We start from the raw sequence: 9,453 nt of genomic DNA, 5'->3' as shown, positions 1-9,453 counted from the left end.
TTCAGTATACCCATCCCGATCTCCGTCCACCAGCCGCAACTTCCCTAATTCAGCCCCAAGTCGACCCAATCTGCATCATTTCACCGCATAAAAACTCCCTATTAAACTATTTTCTGCACTACACTCTTCATTTTGACCAAAAATCAGACCGATAGGACTAACCCAACCCTAGTCGAACCACCCTAGAACACCCCTTGTCCACCCCCTGCTACACAGTAGTTCCACATCTGACCCGTGACCAGGCCATCTTTACACACTAATCGACCAGTCTTTAAGACAACCCTGACCACCTTGGACACCATCACTAAATATTTGACACTCTGACCTTTCTAATGAGTGTAGTGGCACTCTTGTTTGACCTCGTTTACTCCTTTAAACATCAACTCAAAAACCCACCCTTGCAACTGTTTTGTCATAATCGAAAAATCACTTTGTTAAGTGTACCTCAACTCAAAATTGTTTTATTCTTTTTTGGTTAAGAGTGTAAAGTAAATTCCAATGGTTCCAAGTGTCCACAAAACTTGGTGACAACTCCACATGTCTTTATTCGATTTGTGACTCTTAACTCAAGTCGAAAATAGCACTCAAAAGTCGTGAGACCAAACGAAGTGGCGGGGCCAGCTTGGCGACTCCGGTGGGAAGGATACGCTAAAAGACAACTTATAGCACTACCGACCATGCATAGACACGTTATCATTTCCCGGACCACCCTTGCCATCTTCGTGATGGATAAGGGATCACGTTTCACTGTGACACGGTGTATTATTGCAACTTGCTTACACCAATTCACATCTTTCTGTGAAACTTCTTAACGCAACTTGCTTATGGATTACTGTCCTACTTTAGTAATGATTGATGTGATGGCATGTATTTACCTTAATTAAAATGAATGTCGATTTGGTCTTATCTCAAACATTATTAAGCTAATTCATTATCAGATCATCTATCTGGTTTAGTTTATATCGGATCACAGGTTAAGTCAATACGTGTAGGGCGGGCTCGGGTTTGAACAAATAAGCCTCCTATAGTTTATTAGTTCACCCTCGGGTTGGTTTGGGGCGATTAGGTCACCCAAATTTCTGGTTTTATCAGGTCGGGTTTCGGGTGGTTTTGGTCGGGTTCCTCGGGTTGAGTCAACTTTACGATTTTAGAGATTGTTCAACAAAATTCATTTTAGTGACATCAAAGGTACACAAGAGCGTGAATAATCTTTAAAAAAGTACGAGAAAATATTTGATTTTTATTCGTAATTTGTTGTAAAAACGGGTATATATCGATCTGTTACATATTTAATTGCAACAACATAAACTAGGACGACAATGCCATCGTCTGTTATTGCACGTGATCTTACTGCAACTTTCGTATTCGCACTGCACTGGCATAATATGGCAGTCCTCGTTCGATGGAATCTGGGCTTGTGCTTTTTCATTCCGAGCCTCTACGTTCACAAGACTACCGTTTGATATACCTAGTTTAATTTACGATCAATAAAAATAATTTGGTCAGTCTGCTATTCTTGTAATAATAAATACTCGTGACAAATTATACGTAGTATTAAAAAAATCCCACTAGAATTTCCTCAGAAATTGCTAAATCTTCTCATTTGTCTTCTTAACATCAAATTTATAAAACTTTGACCATACGTAAAATTTCAATTGTGTAAAATAACGTCGATGCAAGTATTTAATCAAATTTCAAGGATACAAACAAAGGGAACGAAAGAGTAAGAGGTTAATAAAACTTACTGCAAGATAAAAGGAACATGAATAAGATAAGAAGAGGAACGTAAGAATTCTTTCCAGCCATGATTGATATATTTTGAAAGAACTTTTAGATGGTCTCGAGTTCAATTACTTGATAATTGTATGAAATCATGAGCATGACCCTCTTTAATATATACTCGACTTATCAAAGAAATCGGTGATTGATAAGGTATATAGATCTCGAGATTTTCTCGATTTCGTACAAGTACATGTCATCTTTTGATTATGTTTCAGTTTCGCATTTGGAAATGTATTTCATTGATTTCGTGAACGATAATAGATAATGACACTTAAAACGGGATATCGAATATTTGTGAAATGTTATCGTGCTCCTACATCGACTGTGCCTGGACTATGGACGGTCGAAAACTCGAATTGCCAATTTGTTATTGTATTGTAAACAAACGCAATGTAGAAGTTACCTCATTATTTTGATGTACGTACAACTTACAAGTTTGAATATTCCCAAAAGAAAAAATTACAAGTTCGCTTTTATCATTTTATAAATTTAATTGGAAACTGTTAGAATACATAATTCAAATGTAGGAATAAGTGTAGGAATAAGTCAAGAGTCATGGCCTTATATTAAGGATCACTAGTTTTATACCCGTGCAAATTGCACGGGTTTGTTGTTTAGATTGTTGTAGTAAGATGTGTTAATAGTGGTAGCTCTTTAACTAAAGTATCTATCGAGATTCAAGAGTATCCAAAATACAGCAATAATAAAGTTGTTAATTAGTGAAACGTGATAGAATGAACCTAATTATAATGATGACTCTAATGACAATAATAAAGTTGCACGAGTATGCGGTTTTAAATTTTGTTCTGATAAAAAATATAAATATTTAAGATAAAAAAATTCTATATTTATTAGCTATCTCTTTTTGAAGTCAATTATATTTATAAACAAAGTTTTTAAATAAAACAATAAAGTATCTTTACTTTTGTAAAATAATTTTAAATTATAGATGTAATACTTGAGTTATAAAGAATAAATTTCATTTGTACTTTACAAAAATTATGCATTAAGGTCAATTAGCCGAGTAGCTAAATTTGAATTTCTACTTAGCCTTGCTACTTGATTGACTTCAAAAAAACCGACTTATATACGAAACAAAATCATTTAACTGAAAAATAACACAAAATTAGTAAAATTGCATGGGCTTGAATAATTGCATACACGTAAAAGATGTTAAACCTATTTTTCATTTAGTCAAACTGGTGCATGTTTGTAGATTTTGTGCACGGGCTAAAATGAAAATTTTCACCCGTACACGTTTTTAAATAATTTGACCCGTTTTTCATTTAGTAAAAATTGTTAATTATTGAATTTGAAATAGGAAAAATGAAAAATGAAATATTTGACATGCACTTTTAAAATGAAAAATTGACCCGTGCACTTTTAAAATGAAAAATTTGACCTGTTTTTCATTTTGTACTAACTGTTAATTAGTGAAATAGGATAAATGAGAAATTTTACCCGGCCATGATCGTTTTTTAAACTTAGTTTTTTAAGCTTAAAAGTAAAATAAATATATGAGTAAATTAAAAATTACTCCCTTTTAAAATCTAGTTTATTAAAATTACTCCCTTATATAATGTTTTCCTAAAATTACTCCTTTAAAATGCTCTTTTATCAAAAATTGCTTCAAAACTCTAATTTAGCTGACTTATTCCGTCTGTTTTTGAACTTATTCTCCACTGTTATACGTTTCAAAGTATAAATTGGTTAAGCCACAAACGGAATAAGTTCATAAACTGACAAAAAAGTACCTTACGTTAGAGTTTTGAAGCAATTTTTGATAAAAATGCATCTTAAAGGAGTAATTTTAGGAAAAAAATTATATAAGAAAGTAATTTTAAAAAACTGAATTTTAAAATGGAGTAACTTTTAATTTATCTCTAAATTATTTCGATAAAATTTTCAATTAAATACCGATAAAATATACTCTGTATGTGTCTAACGTGGCTAGTGACCTGAATTAACCCAACCCGACTTATCACCTGATTATGACTCGATCCGACAACTACCCGACATAAACTGTAACCGACCTAGTTATTAAACCGACACGCTTTGACCTGATTCATAACCGATCCAAGTGATCCTATTGTAATAAATCCTCGAATATCCTTCGTAAGTATATGTTGGCCAACATAGAAACTCATCTAGAATGAACATACATGTCTAGCAATTTGATCTACAAAGTTGGGTCGGCTCATATAACAAACTCTACTAACGAAACCCTAAACACATGACACGTCCAAATAAATACTACCCACCGCCATCAATACATACATAATACATCACCCAAATCAGCTCACCATCTCTCACTTACCTCTACCACTCTGTCTCTCCGGTTAAAATATTAAAATCTCATATAATCCCACCCCATATAAATACAACGCTGAATATAAAAAGTGTAAATCGATCGCATAAAATTTCTGGGTTCTTGCAAACCATGATCCAAACATTTTCAATTGATATTATTGTATGTGCGAAATTTCCAATATCATTTTTTCTCTCAGTTTTATTTTTCTATGAAATTAGCCTTTTTTTCTGCTTTTTTTTATTCTAATAATTTCTTTAATCTTTCATAATTTTTTTCTGGTTTTTTTTTTCAACTGTAACACCTTTTCAATTTATATTAGGAGTTATTTCAGATATTTGATATACATACATCTTTTGATCAAGTTATTTATTTTAGTATTTATTTCAAATATTTTATTTATTTATTTATATTAGTAGTTATTTCAACATCACATCCGTATTTGATGAATGACATCAGAAAAAAAATGTCATTGTAAATTTGGCTGCGTTTTTAGCTCATGATCTAATCTCGGTTCTTGATTTTATTTATTGCTGTTGCTTGTAAATTAAATTGAGCTTGATTTGTAGGACATGGCAGACCATTAATTAATGGCATAAATTTTAGTTTTGTACTCCTAGATTAGAATTTGTAGGTTGGAATTAAGCAAGCAGATTAATGAATACAACAAATAAATTGTTTCCGGAATTTCAGGAACGTGGGTTTGTTTAAAAATTGACCTTTGAATTTTTGACTTTTAACCACAGGGTGACACCTCAGCTCTGTGGTTGTTCATTTAATAGGTAGGATGGACTAAGTAGTTTGCTGTTTTTACGAAATCAGTTTCCCATTTTCAGAGTAATGCTCCTAGTTAGTAGGCATGTACTCAGTTGCTTAGTTGAGAGGTGGATGCCTCGAATTGTTGCCTATTTAAGGCATGTAATTCATTCAGAAATAATTAAGTAATTTCTCCCTTCTTCATCTCTGTTTTTCACAATAATATTTACAATAAATCACAACAAATTGGTATCAGGTCTTTAGGTTTCGTATCCTAGGCTTGACATGGCTTCAAATGGTTCTAGCTCCAATGGTCTCTCTCATCTGCCAATATCTAAGGGTGTGAAGTATCAATTCTGGGAATTGAAAATGAAGACTCTGTTTCGTTCACAGGAGTTATGGGAATTGGTTGAGACTGGCTTTGTAGATGCCAAGTCTGAAGAGCCAGATGCAACAATTAAGGAGAAAAGAAAGAAGGATGCCAAGGCTTTGTTTATCATTCAGCAGGCCTTGGATGAGGAGATCTTTTCTCGTATTGCTTCCGCTACTACATCCAAGGAAGCCTGAGATATTCTGAAAGCAGAGTATCTAGGTGACAAGAAGGTGGTCAAAGTGAGACTACAAACGTTGAGGAGAGAGTTTGAGACTTCTCTCATGGGTGACAAAAAGTCTGTGCAAGACTATTTGTCTAGGATTTCTGGGGTAGTACAGCAAATGAGAGCCTATGGAGAGAAGATGAGTGATGAGTATGTGGTTGGTAAGGTTTTGAGGAGTCTGACAAAGAAGTTTGACTATATTGTTGCTGCCATTGAGGAATCAAATGATCTTGAGGAGTATTCATTTGATGACTTAATGGGATCCTTACTTGCACATGAGGAGAGGGTGAATAGATCATCAGAGAAGAAGGAGGAGCAGGCATTTGTCTCCAAAGGAGACTCTTCCAAAGACAAATCAAAAAGGTTTAATGGAAGAGGTAGGGGAAGAGGTGGCTTCAGAGGAAGAGGGTGTGGCAGATCATCTGGCCAGTCATCTGAGGCTCAGTCCAAGGACAACCAGTCATCTAGAGGGCCCGTGAAATGCTACTACTGCAACAAACCAGGTCACAAAGAAGTGAATTGCTGGCAGAAGGAGAAAGATCAGGCAGAAGACAAGGCTGATCAGAATGCAAATGTTGTAGCAGAAGAACAACTGTTCTTGACCAGAGAGGGCTCATCTGAAGTGAATGGTAACATCTGGTATATTGACAGTGGATGCTCCAACCATATGTCAAGTACAAAATCAATGTTTAAGGATTTGGATGAAGCAAAGAAGAGCAAGGTTAGGCTTGGGGATGACAAGCAATTGTATGTGGAAGGGATTGGTACAATTGCTATTAAAACTGAACAAGGTAATATCAAACTGTTACATCAAATTCAGTATGTTCCTCTTCTAGCTTATAATCTGTTGAGTGTGGGGCAATTATTGGGAAATGGTTTATCCTGTTTATTTGATAACAATTCATGTGTAGTGAGGGATAAATCTACAGATGAAATTGTGGCTTCAACAAAAATGGGTAGTAATAAGATGTTCTCTCTTGATTTAGTTCAGACTGTCAGTAGTGCCTTGACAGTAAAAGAGGATGACAAAACTAAGTTATGGCATTTACGTTTTGGTCATTTGAATTTGCAAAGCCTAAAATTGTTGAGCAACAAATCTATGGTAGAAGGGTTACCTAATTTAGGAGAAATTGGCTTGTGTGAAGGGTGTGTGTATGGGAAACAAACTAAGGGTTCATTTCCTACTGGAAAAGCTGTGAGGGCAACAGAAAGTTTAGAATTGGTCCATGCTGATCTCTGTGGACCAATGCAAACTGAATCATTTGGTGGCAGTAAATATTTTCTCTTATTTACTGATGATTATAGTAGAATGAGTTGGGTATATTTCCTGAAATAAAAGTCAGAATCATTTGAGTATTTCAAGAAATGGAAAGTTATGATTGAAACTCAAAGTGGAAAAATTCTGAAGTGTCTCAGAACTGACAATGGGGGTGAGTTCAAATCACAGGAATTTAATGATTTCTATGAAAACAAGGGAATTAGGAGAGAATTGACTGCTCCATATACCCCTGAGCAGAATGGAGTTGCAGAAAGGAAGAACAGAACTGTGGTGGAAATGGCAAGGAGCATGCTGAGGTCAAAGAATTTGCCAAATGAGTTTTGGGGAGAGGCAGTATCAACTGCTGTCTATATTCTAAATATTTCACCTACAAGAGCTGTTGCAGATAAAATTCCATATGAACTATGGACAGGCAGAAGACCCAATGTAAGCCATCTCAGAGTTTTTGGTTGTTTAGCTTATGCCTTGGTTAATTTAAGATTAAAGTTAGATGATAAATCTGAAAAATGCATATTTATTGGTTATGCAACCCAATCTAAGGCATATAGGTTATACAATCCTTTAACTGAGAAAGTGATAATTAGTAGAAATGTGGTATTTGCTGAAAATGAAGCATGAAATTGGGTTAATGGTGTTGCAGATCACATAATGTTTACATTTGAACATTCTGATGATATGATTCAGGGAAATAGAGTAATTCAGGAGAATATTACTCCACCAGAAACTCCTCAAAGTAATGTATCATCATCTAATTCAGATAAGAGTGATTCATCTGGTTCAAAACAGTCATCTGAAACTGATTCAGATGACTCTCCTCCCAGAAAAATGAAGTCTCTTGAAGAGATTTATGAGCAATGTGGGTTTGCCCTAGTTACTGAGGAACCAGCTGATTTCTTTGAAGTTGTAAAGCAAGGTCAGTGGCAGATTGCCATGGAAGAGGAAATGAAATCTATTAAGAAGATTGAGACTTGGGAGTTGGTTGATCCACCAACTGAGAAGAAACCAATTGGGTTAAAATGGGTGTTCAGGACAAAATTCAATACAGATGAAAGTATTCAGAAACACAAGGCAAGATTGGTGGTCAAAGGCTATGCACAGAAGGAAGGGATTGATTTTGAGGAGACATTCTCACCTGTGGCAAGATTTGAGACTGTAAGGGTAATTCTAACTTTGGCTGCACAATTTAAATTGCCAGTTTATCAGTTTGATGTGAAATCTGCATTTCTAAATGGTGAGCTACAAGAAGATGTGTATGTAGATCAGCCTTTGGGATTTGTTAAGAAAGGAGAAGAACAGAAGGTCTACAAGCTGAGGAAGGCCTTATATGGACTGAAACAGGCTCCTAGGGCCTGGTATAGCAGGCTGGATGAGTTCTTTGACAAGAATGGGTTCAAAAGAAGTGAGAATGGGCCTACTTTGTACACAAAGGGAGTTGCTGATACAGGATTCATCATGGTATGTGTTTATGTGGATGATATCATTTATGTTAGTTCATCACAAGATTTATTTATGCAATTCAGAAATTCTATGATGAATGAATTTGAGATGAGTGACTTGGGATTGCTGAAGTACTTCCTTGGCTTGGAAGTAAGTCAAAACAAGGATGGTATTTCTATTTCACAGAAGAAGTATGCCCAAGATCTTCTGAAGAAGTTCAAAATGGAGAATTGTGAAACAGCAATAACACCTATGAATATAAATGAAAAGCTGCAGAAGGAAGATGGCACTGGTCCTGCAGATGAGAGCTTGTATAGAAGCATGGTTGGAGGTCTGAATTATCTTACTCATACCAAACCTGACATTGCATTCAGTGTCAGCAAAGTTTCCAGATTTCTTCATTGTCCAACCAAGCAACATTTGGGAGCAGCCAAAAGGATACTCAGGTATGTGGCTGGAACTGCAGACAAAGGGATTTATTACGATATGTCTAGCAAGTTTAGCTTGGTTGGATACACAGACAGTGACTAGGCATGGGACCTGGATGATAGAAAAAGCACATCAGGGTCTGTGTTTCTACTTGGGTCAGGTGCAGTAACATGGAGCTCCAAGAAACAGGACACAGTAGCATTGTCCTCAACTGAGGCAGAATATGTTGCCTCAGGTGCAGCAGGAAGGCAGGCAGTATGGTTAAGGAAGTTGCTAGCAGGTTTTAGGAAGTGTGCAGAAGAATGCTACAACTCTGTGGTGTGACAACAAGTCTGCAATCTCTATGACAAAGAATCCTGCATATCATGCCAGGACCAAGCACATTGAAGTTCAACACCACTTCATCAGAGGGCTGGTCAGTTCATGAAAGATTGAATTACAATTCTGTGGCACAAATGATCAGAATACTGATCTGTTCACTAAGAGCTTGCCACAGGCCACGCATCAGCTGTTCATGGAAAGAATTGGAGTTCATGACATTTGAATTAAGGGGAGGTGTTAGAATACATAATTCAAATGTAGTTTAAGTGTAAGAATAAGTCAAGAGTCATGGCCTTAGATTAAGGATCATGAACTAAGTAGTTTGCTGTTTTTACGAAATCAGTTTCCCATTTTCAGAGTAATGCTCCTAGTTAGTAGGCATGTACTCAGTTGCTTAGTTGAGAGGTGGATGCCTCGAATTGTTGCCTATTTAAGGCATGTAATTCATTCAGAAATAATTAAGTAATTTCTCCCTTCTTCATCTCTGTTTTTCACAATAATATTTACAATAAATCACAACAGAAACTATATCAATTTTAATTTTA

The sequence above is a fragment of the Silene latifolia genome, chromosome 5, assembly GCF_048544455.1.
Source record: "Silene latifolia isolate original U9 population chromosome 5, ASM4854445v1, whole genome shotgun sequence".
Taxonomy (NCBI): domain Eukaryota; kingdom Viridiplantae; phylum Streptophyta; class Magnoliopsida; order Caryophyllales; family Caryophyllaceae; genus Silene; species Silene latifolia.
Note: the sequence above shows the minus strand (reverse complement) of the source record.